Here is a 15,272-nt window from a genome sequence, read left to right on the forward strand (position 1 = left end):
TTTCCCCGCTTTGATGGCGGCTGTGAAGAATATCTAAAGTCGGGATGAGGAACATCAGAGATGCTTCATTAAATGAACCAAATGGGGGAGAGAAGACGAGCGCTGACGTGTAATAAGTTTTATTTCCATAAACTTGGAGTCAAAAAGACTCCAGTGGCTTTTTGGGGTTTTTCTTTCAACAACTGAAACCCTTCATCAAAGTATTTTCACAAATCATGGAGACAAAAGATCATAAGATGCATTTTTTTATTATGATTTTGGTTCTGATACCTGTTTGGTCCAGCTGACCTTTGACCTCTGATCAAACTGAAACGTCTGTAAGCAGATGGTATCTACCAGTATTTGCTAGCAGCTAATTTCCGTAATGACAGAGCGCTAAGGCCGTACACACGAGAATAACTTCAAAATGATACGAGAGTAAAGTTGTGGAAGAAAGAAATGGTGACATTTTGAGAATAAAGTTGAAATGATAGAGGAATAAAGTCATAAAACGAGCAAACACACTGTAATTAAAGTTATCTGAATGAGACTAAACTATACGAAACTGTTTTAACGCAGATTTTTATGAGTGTAAACGTTTGGGGGCGTGGCCAGCAGCATTTAAAGAGACAGAACCGTGAAACAAACAGAACTGATCAGGCTAACGTCATTATCTATGAATGATTTTGTGCTAAACATGTAGCAGCCATATTTTCTACATCCTGTCCCAACCTGTTAAAGGACGTATAATAGGTCCTTTAACGTTTCGCTTCATGCTAGTCGTTTTGTTTTTTTTCACATTTTCTCAAACTGGAGTAAAACTCTTAGCTTGTTCTCTTATCGTCTCGTTTTGTTGAGAGAACCGACATTCATCGCCGTTTATGAGAGCAACGTTGGGTTCGTCTGAGCTGCGGCGTTTCTCTGGGCGCCATCAGCAGCATCTGCGCTAATCCGCTGCTGGACGGCGGCGAGCGGCAGGCCGGACGTCTCCTCGCCGCCAACATGTGTTCCCCTTTCAGCTTCACAGCCACCTAATGGGATTGTTGTTTTTTATAAACCTCCCCAAACACAACAAACACTTCTGCTAGAAGTGGTTCGACTTGTGCCCAAGGAATTTGTCGCAGGATTTCACAACAAATCGTCCGGGGTCAAAGGTTAAGACTGGCCTCCAGGAGCGGACTGCAGCTCCTTCACATGACGGAGAGAAAAGTGGATTTTCCATCTTGAAAGCGGAATCATCTCTGCCCCCGGCGTTACGCTGCGTTCAAAGAGATTAATAACAAGATGCCACTGATACGCAGCTGACGACTGCAGGCTTTAAACTCACTAATAAATGCTTCAGTACATTCGAAACATGCAACTCTGGGATTTATTGGAAGAACCTCATCAGCAGGTCATGTAGATGTAACAAAATAGAGGCGTTGAGGTGAGGATGTTACTGTCGGTACAATAGTTCTGGGTCAAAGATTAACTTTCTCTTCACTTTTTGTCTAATTTAGTTAGTTTTAATTAGTTTTTACTGGGGGTTTGCTAGTTTGTTTTTTATACTTTTTTAGGTGCAGAACAGAAGATATATTTTTTAAAAAATGCATAAATTTATTCTTGAACAACCAGCTGACTCTGCTGTTTTCTCCCAACTTTTGCCGTCGCCGTTTTGCAGACTAAACGCCGCCGGCAGGTTTATAGAGTGACGCAAACGGCTTGTGTAGGAAAAAAGATCAGTTTCACATCAGTTCAAAAGGCTAATCAGTAGATTCAGAAAAAACAAAAACCAAGAATATTTTAATTTCAGTACGTTTTAGTCACTCTTATAATCGCGCAATATTTATTTCAGTTAATGAAAATGTTTTCTCTGTTTCAGTTTTCTTTATTTTGTTCGTTTTAGTTAACTATGATAACTTTGGTGAAAATGGCTGCAAACAGATGTGCGGTCATACAACCGCACATATTTGAAAAGCAGAAGTGGAGCCTCCTGCACAACCAACAAGAAAGCAGCAAACACTTTCTGAATGGTAAGAAAGAACCAAACACTTGTCTTTTCCAGCTGCCATTTTACACCATCAAAACCAGCTGACCAAACGTGCTAGAGCTCAACTTGGGTTGCTAGGTAACGGGCAGAACTCTGCTGGAGTTGCTAGGTAACGGGCGGAACTCTGCTGGCGTTGCTAGGTAACGGGTGGAATTCTGCTGGGGTTGCTAGGAAATGGGCAGAACTCTCCTGGGGTTGCTAGGTAACGGGTGGAATTCTGCTGGGGTTGCTAGGAAATGGGCAGAACTCTGCTGGGGTTGCTAGGTAACGGGTGGAATTCTGCTGGGGTTGCTAGGAAATGGGCAGAACTCTGCTGGGGTTGCTAGGTAGTGGGCAGTGGCTGCTGATTTGTGATTTACATACATGTGAACTATTATTCACAAAATACCTACAAAAATTGTCGATCAGTTGGCAACATGGGGAGAGAATAAAAAATATTACTGCACTGCAAAAACACAAAATTTTACCAAGTAATTTGGGTCAAGTTTCTGGAGAAAATATCTTAATACATTAGAAATAAGACTAACTCAAAAGCCACTTTGTAGCAAGACATAGGGGGTTTGTCCATCCATTTTCTAACGCCCTGGTCCCTAGTGGGGTCGGAAGGTGTGCTGCTGCTTATCTCGTCTACAGAAGAAGTGGTTTGCAGAAATGTGCCAGTTTCCGTTTCGTTAAGTTTATTTGTGTTGAACATTTCAGCAACAAGGCGGTTCAAAGAGCTTTAGGCATAAAAACGTCCTTCAGGTGACAGAAGGCCGACTTTGTAATCGTCTTTATGTGACTCTAGAGGTTCCTGAAGCAGAAGTAAGTGGATTTTTAAAAGTTTTTAACGAGAATGTAAATAATTGTGAAGAACACCGTAAGCTGACAACACTGTGAACATATGATTGAGGTTTCTCACCTTTTTCCAGACATCAAGACTATTGCTGGGCAGCTTAAACACAGGAAAATTGATGTGAAGAAAGAATGTTTATGCTTTTTATTTGAAGATTATACTTAAAGCGTTGATTTGAAGAGGCTGAGGGGCAAACGTACATAATTCAGAGGGTTTTTCAGCGAGCAGATCCGTCTGTGAGGCGTTTTGTCATCAATTCTTGTCACGTCTCCGGTTGCTTTAATGTGTTTTCTTTATGTGTTCTGTTTGTCAACTCCAGGCCACTTTCTTCCCGCATATGAGACGATCTGCTGCGTATTATCGCCTCCTTGCTCTGCGAGTATCTCGCTGCGGGAGCGACAGGCAGAGTGGATGTTGACATATTCCTCGGCTGATTTAATGACCTGTTTAATTCTGGCACGTCTGCAGCCCCCTCAGATGTTTAGCAGTTTTAATTAGCCTAATCGTCGCTCTTGAAAAAGGCCACAGGGTTGTTTAATGGGTCATGTTTGTCAAGATGCACAGAATTATAACACAAAAGACATGCCATTTATTCAGCGCTACAGTCTTCCAGTCATTATGGGTGTCACAATTGATAATTAGAGGAAGAATTGATTCATCTGAAAGCTAAATTGAACCTCTGCGGTGTGAGGAAATTAGTTTGACAGTGTTTGGATGAGCGAACGCTCGGTGCTGTTTACGAGAGCAGAAAACCGCCAGGAAACTCGGCGCTCCGCTTCGGGACCAGAGATTCACGGGGAATTAGGTCAGTTATAAATTAATAAAAACTTTTATAACGCACTACTTAATGTAGGTTTTCAAAACTGCTTGGAAAGCATCAATGTTATCATGCAGAATAACGAGTAAGAACAAAATAATTTAAATGAACTTTCAATTAATTTTGGCTTCCGTTGCTATCAGGGAATGAAAACATTCCCACACATAAATATGCTGAGCATGCACTCATTTCATATTCATCTTCATTCTACAAAGCACACATGCCCATTTTATCCGAATGAATTATTAACAGAGTTAATGAATATTTCAGTTTTCCTTATGGAGCCGTTTAACAGTCCTGGCAGAGGTAATGGCGCTTTAAGAGAACCTGAGGAGAACGGAGGGAAACGGCGTTTAGCTGACCAATCATCGGGTTGTGCAAAGATAAAACAATGACTTCATCAAACTTCATCTCTACAAATTAGAGCGAAAACTCACCGGCTTTTCTGTCTGAAACGACAGGCGGAGGGTAATCTGCAGCACGGGTGTCCAAAGTGTGGCCTGGGGGCCATTTCTGGCCCTTGGAACCATTTTCCGTGGCCCCTCAACTGCAATTCAAGATTGGTGCAAATTTGGCCCTCCATCGAGAATTTAAATTACCAATTTAATTTAAAAATGTGCAACAGTGTTTTCTTTTGATTTGAATTGTATGTTAAGTATGAAATTAAACTGACTCAATTCTTTTATCAAACTTGGTTTATAGAAGAAGGTTTTCTAGTCACTGGGAAAAGATAAAAGACTTTTCAGATCAAATAAACTGAAAATCTTTTTCCAAAAAGTTAGAAAACTGCCTTTTAATAAGACAAAAAATATGGCATATTTAATTTATCGATGAACTACAGAAGAGGAGCAGGAATTATGACTTTTGATCTCGTTTAATTAAACTCAGAATTTTGAGAAAAGATTTATAATTCTGAGAACAAATTATTGTTCAACAAAAATCGCTGTAAACATAAAAACAATACTTTGATCATTTTGAGTTAAGTATCTGAAAATGAGCCAAAATATTAAATAAACTAAACATACAATAACTAACAAAAACTAAACCCAAACTAAATAAGATTTAACTAAATAAAAACTAGAGAACACTTTCTAAACACTTATTAAACTTAAATGAATTAGACAAAAAGTCCCACAAAGGTCATAACCCTGCTGCCATGACCTTTAACCTTTTATTCATTCCTCTGGTTGGACTTTGGTGTCAACTCCTGTGGAAGTTGGAAAATGTCCCAAATGTTTTTCTCTAATGAAAAATTTCTCTTTATGTGAAACTGACTTCAGATCCAGTGACCTTTTGACCTTTCCCAGATCCAGTTTGGTATTTTCTTGATCTCACCTGAATGGAAGATTGACGCCAAACCTAAATGTTTTCCACTTGTGGACAGTTTGCTGTGCAGATTGTCTCACGCTGATCGCAGGCGCTCCGTCCCTCGCTGCGTCTCACCGCTGCTGTTAACGTTGTCATGTTGGAGGTTTTGTGTTTGTGAACGTTAGCGTTGCCATGTTGGAGGTTTTGTATTGTTGAACGTTAGCGCTGCCATGTTGGAGGTTTTGTGTTTGTGAACGTTAACGTTGCCATGTTGGAGGTTTTGTATTGTTGAACGTTAACGTTGCCATGTTGGAGGTTTTGTGTTTGTGAACGTTAACGTTGCCATGTTGGAGGTTTTGTGTTTGTGAACGTTAATGTTTGTGAACGTTAACGTTGTCATGTTGGAGGTTTTGTGTTTGTGAACGTTAACGTTGCCATGTTGGAGGTTTTGTGTTTGTGAACGTTAGCGTTGCCATGTTGGAGGTTTTGTGTTTGTGAACGTTAACGTTGCCATGTTGGAGGTTTTGTGTTTGTGAACGTTAACGTTGCCATGTTGGAGGTTTTGTGTTGTTGAACGTTAGCGCTGCCATGTTGGAGGTTTTGTGTTGTTGAACGTTAACATTGCCATGTTGGAGGTTTTGTGTTGTTGAACGTTAACATTGCCATGTTGGAGGTTTTGTGTTGTTGAAGGTTAGCGTTGCCATGTTGGAGGTTTTGTGTTGTTGAACGTTAACATTGCCATGTTGGAGGTTTTGTGTTGTTGAAGGTTAGCGTTGCCATGTTGGAGGTTTTGTGTTGTTGAACGTTAACATTGCCATGTTGGAGGTTTTGTGTTTGTGAATGTTAACGTTGCCATGTTGGAGGTTTTGTGTTTGTGAACGTTAACGTTGCCATGTTGGAGGTTTTGTGTTTGTGAACGTTAACGTTGCCATGTTGGAGGTTTTGTGTTGTTGAACGTTAACATTGCCATGTTGGAGGTTTTGTGTTTGTGAATGTTAACGTTGCCATGTTGGAGGTTTTGTGTTTGTGAATGTTAACGTTGCCATGTTGGAGGTTTTGTGTTGTTGAACGTTAACGTTGCCATGTTGGAGGTTTTGTGTTTGTGAACGTTAACGTTGCCATGTTGGAGGTTTTGTGTTGTTGAACGTTAACATTGCCATGTTGGAGGTTTTGTGTTGTTGAACGTTAACGTTGCCATGTTGGAGGTTTTGTGTTTGTGAACGTTAACGTTGCCATGTTGGAGGTTTTGTGTTTGTGAACGTTAGCGTTGCCATGTTGGAGGTTTTGTGTTTGTGAACGTTAGCGTTGCCATGTTGGAGGTTTTGTGTTTGTGAACGTTAGCGTTGCCATGTTGGAGGTTTTGTGTTTGTGAACGTTAGCGTTGCCATGTTGGAGGTTTTGTGTTTGTGAACGTTAACGTTGCCATGTTGGAGGTTTTGTGTTTGTGAACGTTAACGTTGCCATGTTGGAGGTTTTGTGTTGTTGAACGTTAGCGCTGCCATGTTGGAGGTTTTGTGTTTGTGAACGTTAACGTTGCCATGTTGGAGGTTTTGTGTTTGTGAACGTTAACGTTGCCATGTTGGAGGTTTTGTGTTGTTGAACGTTAACGTTGCCATGTTGGAGGTTTTGTGTTTGTGAACGTTAACGTTGCCATGTTGGAGGTTTTGTGTTGTTGAACGTTAACGTTGCCATGTTGGAGGTTTTGTGTTTGTGAACGTTAGCGTTGCCATGTTGGAGGTTTTGTGTTGTTGAACGTTAACGTTGCCATGTTGGAGGTTTTGTGTTTGTGAACGTTAACGTTGCCATGTTGGAGGTTTTGTGTTTGTGAACGTTAACGTTGCCATGTTGGAGGTTTTGTGTTTGTGAACGTTAGCGTTGCCATGTTGGAGGTTTTGTGTTTGTGAACGTTAACGTTGCCATGTTGGAGGTTTTGTGTTTGTGAACGTTAACGTTGCCATGTTGGAGGTTTTGTGTTGTTGAACGTTAGCGCTGCCATGTTGGAGGTTTTGTGTTTGTGAACGTTAACGTTGCCATGTTGGAGGTTTTGTGTTTGTGAACGTTAACGTTGCCATGTTGGAGGTTTTGTGTTGTTGAACGTTAACGTTGCCATGTTGGAGGTTTTGTGTTTGTGAACGTTAACGTTGCCATGTTGGAGGTTTTGTGTTTGTGAACGTTAACGTTGCCATGTTGGAGGTTTTGTGTTGTTGAACGTTAACATTGCCATGTTGGAGGTTTTGTGTTGTTGAACGTTAACATTGCCATGTTGGAGGTTTTGTGTTGTTGAAGGTTAACGTTGCCATGTTGGAGGTTTTGTGTTGTTGAACGTTAACATTGCCATGTTGGAACGTTACATGCATGTTGGAGGTTTTGTGTTGTTGAACGTTAACGTTGCCATGTTGGAGGTTTTGTGTTGTGAACGTTAACGTTGCATGTTGGTTTGTGTTGTTGAACGTTAACGTTGCCATGTTGGAGGTTTTGTGTTTGTGAACGTTAACGTTGCCATGTTGGAGGTTTTGTGTTGTTGAACGTTAACATTGCCATGTTGGAGGTTTTGTGTTGTTGAACGTTAGCGCTGCCATGTTGGAGGTTTTGTGTTTGTGAACGTTAACGTTGCCATGTTGGAGGTTTTGTGTTTGTGAACGTTAACATTGCCATGTTGGAGGTTTTGTGTTTGTGAACGTTAACGTTGCCATGTTGGAGGTTTTGTGTTTGTGAACGTTAACATTGCCATGTTGGAGGTTTTGTGTTTGTGAACGTTAACGTTGCCATGTTGGAGGTTTTGTGTTGTTGAACGTTAACGTTGCCATGTTGGAGGTTTTGTGTTTGTGAACGTTAACGTTGCCATGTTGGAGGTTTTGTGTTTGTGAACGTTAACGTTGCCATGTTGGAGGTTTTGTGTTTGTGAACGTTAACGTTGCCATGTTGGAGGTTTTGTGTTTGTGAACGTTAATGTTGCCATGTTGGAGGTTTTGTCTGAAAGTTCAGGCAGCCTGATGAGCAGGGAGCCAATTTGTGTCCAAACCCCAAGGAACTCCGAACTCTCCCAGCTAATTCCCACCATTCCAGCTCCTCCAGACCTCAGCTCCACACAAACAATAGTGACACTTTGTAAAAAAAAAAAATAGAAAGACTTTAACATCTCTGCCAAGCATAATTCATTCATTTAGCATTTGAATGACAATAGACCACTTAGCGGAGCTTAAATTATTTCCGTGCTCTATCTGCTACTTGACTGCCTTTGTGTTGTAACTGCGGACGATCATTAACGCCGTGACGTGACGTGGAGCGCCCTTATCTCCGGCTCGGCCCTCAGAGTTAACTTTAGGCACGAACTTCTCCCCCCTCCTGTTCTCGGATGAATCTGACTCGTGTCTTGTAAGATTCAGGTGCAGCACGATGGAAATTAAAGTTAAAGCCTGCAGACGTGTTGCATGTTATTGTTTACGTCTGGAAATGTCACGCATGCGCAGAAACCTGGAGCGGAAAAAAAAGGCGATTCTTACAGCCGAGCTACAACAATCCAGTTAACGAAATAAAACCTGGAGATGAAGCTATTACTGATTTAGAGCCGCAGCAAAGTGAAAGATAACGCAGGAAAACTGTTGAAGAACAACTGAAAACCAATCGTATTCTTCTTTTTCCCCCCAAACACGTTGCCATAGCAACTGACAACAACGCCACGAAATGTTTCAGGATTAAACACCGAAAGACACGGAAACTTTTCCCACACAAGGAACAAAACATTGAGTTTGTTACAGTTTTGTTTTCAGGCTTGATGTTTATTTTGTGATTATCAATAAGTGATCGTTGTGGTTGATTAGCTGCTGCTGCTATTAGCTAAGCTAGCACAGCAGTGGTTGATTTGCTAATTTAATCACCTGCTCTATTTATTTATGATCTGTCAGAGCTGGTGTTGGTGTTTGGGTCTCCTTTTCTCATTTTTTAACTGAACCAAAACTCACCAAATGCTGCAGCACGTCTACATGTTAAGGTTGTCAAAGTCAAGCTAGCTTAGCTAAACTACTTCCCGCTCTCTCTCACTATTTATTTCCAAATTAAAACGTTTTCCTTACCTTTTTATCTTGTAGTAAAGTTGACAATTAATAGCAAAGCACTGTGTTCTTTTTTCTTTTTTATATCAGGCATACATTTAAGATTTAGTGCGTTATGTTGACAATAGCTAAAAGTTAGCAGCTTTTTGCCCTCCAGCAACGAAACCTTGCTAGCCAAAAGACTGACTAGTTAGGCTAGCTTGCTAAGTAAATATTTAAATAACAAGCTAAATATTAAGATCAGAGCTTAATATTTAGTTTGGAAAATGAATATTTACTTTGAACTAAGTATTTATATTACAAACTAAATATTTAATTTGGAGCTAAATTCTTAGTTTTTAAGCTAAATATTTAGTTTGTGAATTAAATATTTCATTTTGAATCTATATTTATAAATGTATGGATAACATTAAGAAAATATGATGATGAAGATTTAACACCCGTTTATTTTCTCTTATAACAGGCTAAATAAAAACCCCAAATATTGATGCTAATTGTTTACAGTGTAACTTTACAAACAGAACCCCATACCAGTGAAATCTGCATGTTCAATAAGTCCAGTTTAAAACCAGTAACATCTAATGCAATCATTCCAAAATGCAAAGAAACTGAAGAATAAAACTATGTGTTTCTTTTGAGGGATAAAACGTTTTCAGGTGATTAATAAAAGACCTGCACAGACGTTCCCACCTGAACCTGAACCCACCGTAAGCGTCCTGCTCCAGATCCGGCGCTGAGCGGCCCGTCGCTCCCGCGTTGCTCTCCGTTCAGTGATAACCACCATAATGAGATTTTACCATTAAGGAAGAAAAGAATGAAAAGGAGCTCATCCATCTGAACGGCTCACCATGGTAAAAGGGCTGAATGCTATCAAGGCAGAATTAAATCTTTGAATTAGACCCTCTTTGTGCCAGAGAATACCTCACGACATATTAATTTAAAAAAACCCTCAATTTAATCATGAATTTTTCTCTAATGTCCGCCGCTTCTGTTGGGCCAAAACAAAAAAGAAACAACTGTTTATGTAAATAAGAGCGTGCATGTTTACTTGATGGGAGAAAGCAAAGGCCCTGAGCAGAGAGCGGAGCTTAGCGCGGCCCGCCAAAGGGACCGCTCACCATCAACTTCAGTCTTATTAAACTGATTACCAACTCCAGCTAATTAATCAGAGACAGCGCCCTTTCTTGTTATGCGGGGAGGGAGCGCTGCTCCCATCTGCTCCCCCCCCCTTCCTCCCTTTTGCTTTTTCCCGCTTTGATTGAAGTAGGGGAATTGGTAATTTTCATGCATCATCTGGGCCGGCAGGATGGGAGGACAAGTAGTAATTACGTTAAACAAACAAAACCAAGATTGCTTGAGAAGCTACCTCTTTATTTAAGCTGCAGGAATCAGAAAGCAGGTTGAGAGCAAAACGGTTTCAAAACCGCCTGTTTGGTTCGCAAACGTCACGAATTCAACATGGATGAGGGAAACCAGAGAAAAACTAAATATCCAGGATAATGGTTCAGAAAATAATCGATTCGAGAGAGAATCACAATTCCTAGTCCTGGGAATCAGTTCAAAATGCTCAAAAATCGACATGAAAATGCGTTTAAGGAAAAAGTTAAGCTAACCTAATGTTGGTAATTCAAGTTACAAAATTTTATGTACAAATCTATTTTTGTTTAATATAAACTGATGCTGTATCAAACCTCTACAGAGATGTCATCTGCTTTTGCTTATGTTTGGACATTTTGAGCATGTGCACAACACTGGATGGCAAAAGGCCGATTCTTCCAGCCGCGGTGGAACAACTATGTTAGCAAACCTGAAGGTATTATCAATTTAATGCAGTGCGCCACTGCAAAGGGAAAGATAACGCAGAAAAACTCTACTGGTGATCTGAATTTTTTGTATTTTTTAACCAAAACAAATTCTGCAGCTCATCTTAATGGTAAAGTTGTCAAAGTCAAGCTAGCATAGCTGACATACCTCCCTCTATTTTCTAATTAAAACTTTTTCCAGACCTTGTTATCTAGTTGTACTGATAATTAGTAGCAACACTGCGTCCCTTTTCCTTTTATAAATCAGGCGTACAGTTAAGATTAACGCGTTATGTTGACAACTTGACAGCTAAAACCAAAGCTAGTCATCGACAGCGAGCAGCAGAGGGACGGGGGATCGAACATGTGTGATGTCACGTTGCAACAATTAAGAACAAACAAAAATGTTGTGAATTGCCACAAGTCTATAAATACAGTCGATGATGTATAAGGCTGAGATTTGGAGTTGTTCTGGTTTTACGTTGTTTTTTTTTTGTCCTGTCAGTCAGATCTGGCAACCCTGACCCAAACCCTCCATCTGTATCTGTTACGCCAAAAGACGAAGGAGCCGCATCACGATGGCGTCAGGAGAGGCCCAATCAGAGAAGACCTTTGTTCTGTTTGAGGACCGTCGCTGTTAGAACCGGTACATACCGGCTTTGTTTTGTTAGCTGGTAGTAAACACAGAGCCTCAAACAGACCTTAATTAGACTTTCATTAAGTCAGTCCATGCATGTAGAGAGCCAAGGTGTTTAGTTCCTGCTCCGCACTAAGCCTTTCTCCCCAAGTGCTGAACCGCGCCTCCAGTTAGCTTCTTCCTCAGTCTTTGCTGCTCAACATATTTTACAGGATTGTCTGTTAGTTTTTTCCCGCTACTGCATATTTTATTACTTTTACTAACTGAGTAGAGCTGCATGAAGCTGGTAATTGTTCTGATCTTTGCTTCTGTCCACTGGTTTTGAGATACTATATAAAACATCACATATGCTTTTTTCACGCTAGTTGCGTTTCTATTGACTATATAATTTCACAATTTGCCATTTTGACAGTAAATTTGCTCAGTGACAAGATGCCCATTTAGAAAAGCTTGTTTTTGTTACACAGTTTTAGATGAAGTTGATTTTTGGCCATATAGAAATTGGTTTGCCTGCCAAAACTGCAATGGAAACACTTTTTTTTCTCATCGGATAATCAACAACCGAATGTTACTACAGGCGAAAACGACAAAGAAGACAACAGGAAGTAGTTGGAGGATGATTTTTATAACTTATCATGTGTACAAAGCTATTTATGTGTGATTTTAATTGCATTTCTTATTTAATAGAAACACTGCGATTGTGAAATTGTGTTTTCTTCGACATTATTGGAATATTGACAACAATTTGCACACATTTGTAATCAAAACGCAGCAATTGAGCTCCTCTGGCTTCTACCAGATCTAAATAGAAACAACCAATCAGAGCTGGGAGGCGGGGCTTAGCGCTGTCAATCACTCTTTGCTCTCTTCTACTGTCGTGAATGCTAAGGCTAGTTGGAGGATTAATAGTTTTCCTGTAACGGTGAGTGGTTTCTCCAACATTAGCACATCTAGCAGTGAGTACATGAGTTGATTTACAGCATTAAGCCCCTCCTCCTGGCTCTGATTGGTTGTTTTTGGTGCATTTGTTCAGGAGACAATAGCATCTGAAGGAGAAGGTGGAGGAAATCGATCTTTTCACAAATTGTTTCATATTTTACTGTAACAACATGATGACAGATTTAATATGTAAATATTTTTTATTAAAGTTCAGCTTTAAGAGGAGTTACGGTTTTTTGTTTTTGTTACAGAATTTGAATCAGTTGACGCTAAAATTGAAGAGTTCAGGTTTTTTTTATGATCTTAAATTAAAAATCTATTATGTTTTTGTGCAACTTTGGGTTAATTACAGCGTCAATGTGTTTTTCTTTCAGAAAATCGCCGTTTTAGGTCTTTAGTTAATCAATTTCTGAATTAGTTGGCAATTATTTCAGTAGTCGATTAATCATGATTAATCATGGTTGATTGGTTCAGTGGTATTTGGATGATTCTGGTGTAAAAGTGGAATATTAAATCAGGACTGGTGGATTTGGAGTTGCAGCTCAGCTTCCTGCTGCTCTGTCTGATTGTTGCGTCTTTTGTTTTAGCCTCTCTAATGCACACGTCTGTTTTTCCTCCTCTCCAATCTCTCCAGATGCCAACTGTAACTGCTGCCCTATTGCTCCTAATTACTGCGTGATTAAAGAGTGAAATATGGGATTCTACCAGCGATTTGTGTTTTTTTTTTTTCTTTCTTTCCAAGGAGTCAGAAATTAATCCCCTTTGGATCTCACAGAATCATTTAAGGATTCTCCTTGTTCTGTTTATCAAATAAACCAAGTAATTAGAGACTTTAGATAAGTCGGCTGAATTGATGCCCGCCCAGTGTCTTCCCCAGCTAGTGTTGCTCTGCTAATGTGCCGCATTATACTTGTCCAATAACAATGCCCTTTGTGTTTGCGAGGCGGGTAATTACGCCGGGGAGCCTCCTTGACCTTGGTAAGCGCGTCTATCTCGCTGCTGGATCAGCGAACGCCGTTTCTTAACCTACAGAGATCCATCACCGGGGGTTTTCCCGCCTTCCCTTTGAGGAACTCGCTGCTTTACTGGGAAAGCATGACTGTGCAGCAGCGCAGCGATGAAACGGCGTAACCCTCCACTCACTTGTTGTTCCACTGCATTTTTATATGTTCCATCCATCCATCCATTTTCTTGCACCCTTGTCCCTTAATGGGGTCGGGAGGGTTGCTGGTTCCTCTCCAGCTAACGTTTCGGGCGAGAGGCGGGGTCACCCTGGACAGGTCGCCAGTCTGTCGCAGGGCAACACAGAGACACACAGAGACACACAACCATGCACACACACACTCACACCTAGGGGCAATTTGGAGAGACCAATTAACCTGACAGTCATGTTTTTGGACTGTGGGAGGAAACCGGAGTACCTGGAGAAAACCCACCATGCACAGGGAGAACATGGAGACTCCATGCAGAAAGACCGGGAATCGAACCCAGAACCTTCTTGCTGCAAGGCAACAACTCTACCAACTGCGCCACTGTGCAGCCATTTTTTTATGTTATGTTTAAATGACGACTCAAAAGGGGGAATTTTATCTCACTGCTTTATTTTTATGCCAGTTTGGTTTCAAAAAGAAATTCAGATCTTGGGAATTTATCAGAAACAAATCGTCCCAGAAGTTATAACGATAAACGATAATATTGTTGTTTTGAGACAATTTTTGAGTAATATAACGGTTTTGAATTCTCAAAAATCAACACATTTTAAGTTCTAATGAACATTTAACACGTTAAATATACAAAATAAATCATTTCAACAAAAGCAACACATAAAATAAATTATGAAATCTGTAAACAAAAAAAAAAAGAGACCAAAACACCAAACTGAAGATTTTTATCATCTTCAGTCTGGAGAGAAACGAGATTACTGATGTAATAGAGATTAGTAATCTCTATTACATGAGAGATTACTGATGTATTTTTAATTTATCATGCAATTATTATTATTATTATTTGTTATTTATTTTTAATTTAATTCACCATTTAGTGCATATAATACAAACATTGCAGACTAACAAAAAGAAATATTGATCTATAAAATAAATTACTGGATAAGAGAACAAATAACAGCAACAAAATTAAATAAAAAAACAAAAAAAAGACCAAAAAAGGAGGCAAGCATTAAAATCAACACATTCAGGACAAAACACGTAACCAAACGGCATCAAAACAAAGATAATGAAATTGTTTAACATATGTAGGTGACGATGTTTCTACCTAGCAGTTAGTTTCTGATTTGCTTTATTATTTTTCTTTTCTCTAAAATAGTTTGACTAACCTAAAGAGTCACAGATGTTTTGTGTAGAAGTGGCAAAGAGAGAGAACAAAACAAATAAAGTGTATACCAGAACTAAAGAACAGTTTCTGAGATCTTATTGTTTGTTTCTAATCATAATATCTTGTGATTAACAGATTTATTGCGCCGGGCCTCGCTGCTCCACGTTGAATCGGCTTCGCTCTGCCCCCCTCCCTCTGCAGCTGAACATTTCTGCTGTTGCATCAGAGTTTCCCACACTGCACCTGCAGCAAGCGTCCGGTCCGAGACCTCAAACGGGCGCTTTGAAGCCGAGCGGGAACCGCCGTTTTAACTGACTCCATCTTGTCCAGATGAAAGCGGGGAGAGCGTCAGGTTTTCACAAACACAGATCAGGCAGGTGCGTGACGACTTCGGGGCTCTTCGCAACACTTTGGGTTTTATTTTCACTTCTTGCTGTGTGAGTAATGGGGCCCGGAGCCTGAAGGGGCCCCAAATCCAACAGCACACATTAGAAGACGTTTAATGTTTTTCACAAATGTTCCTGAAACAATGTTGACAAAAAC

This window comes from Poecilia reticulata, chromosome 15 (genome assembly GCF_904066995.2).
Source record: "Poecilia reticulata chromosome 15, P_reticulata-male-v2, whole genome shotgun sequence".
In the NCBI taxonomy this organism is placed as follows: Eukaryota; Metazoa; Chordata; class Actinopteri; order Cyprinodontiformes; family Poeciliidae; genus Poecilia; species Poecilia reticulata.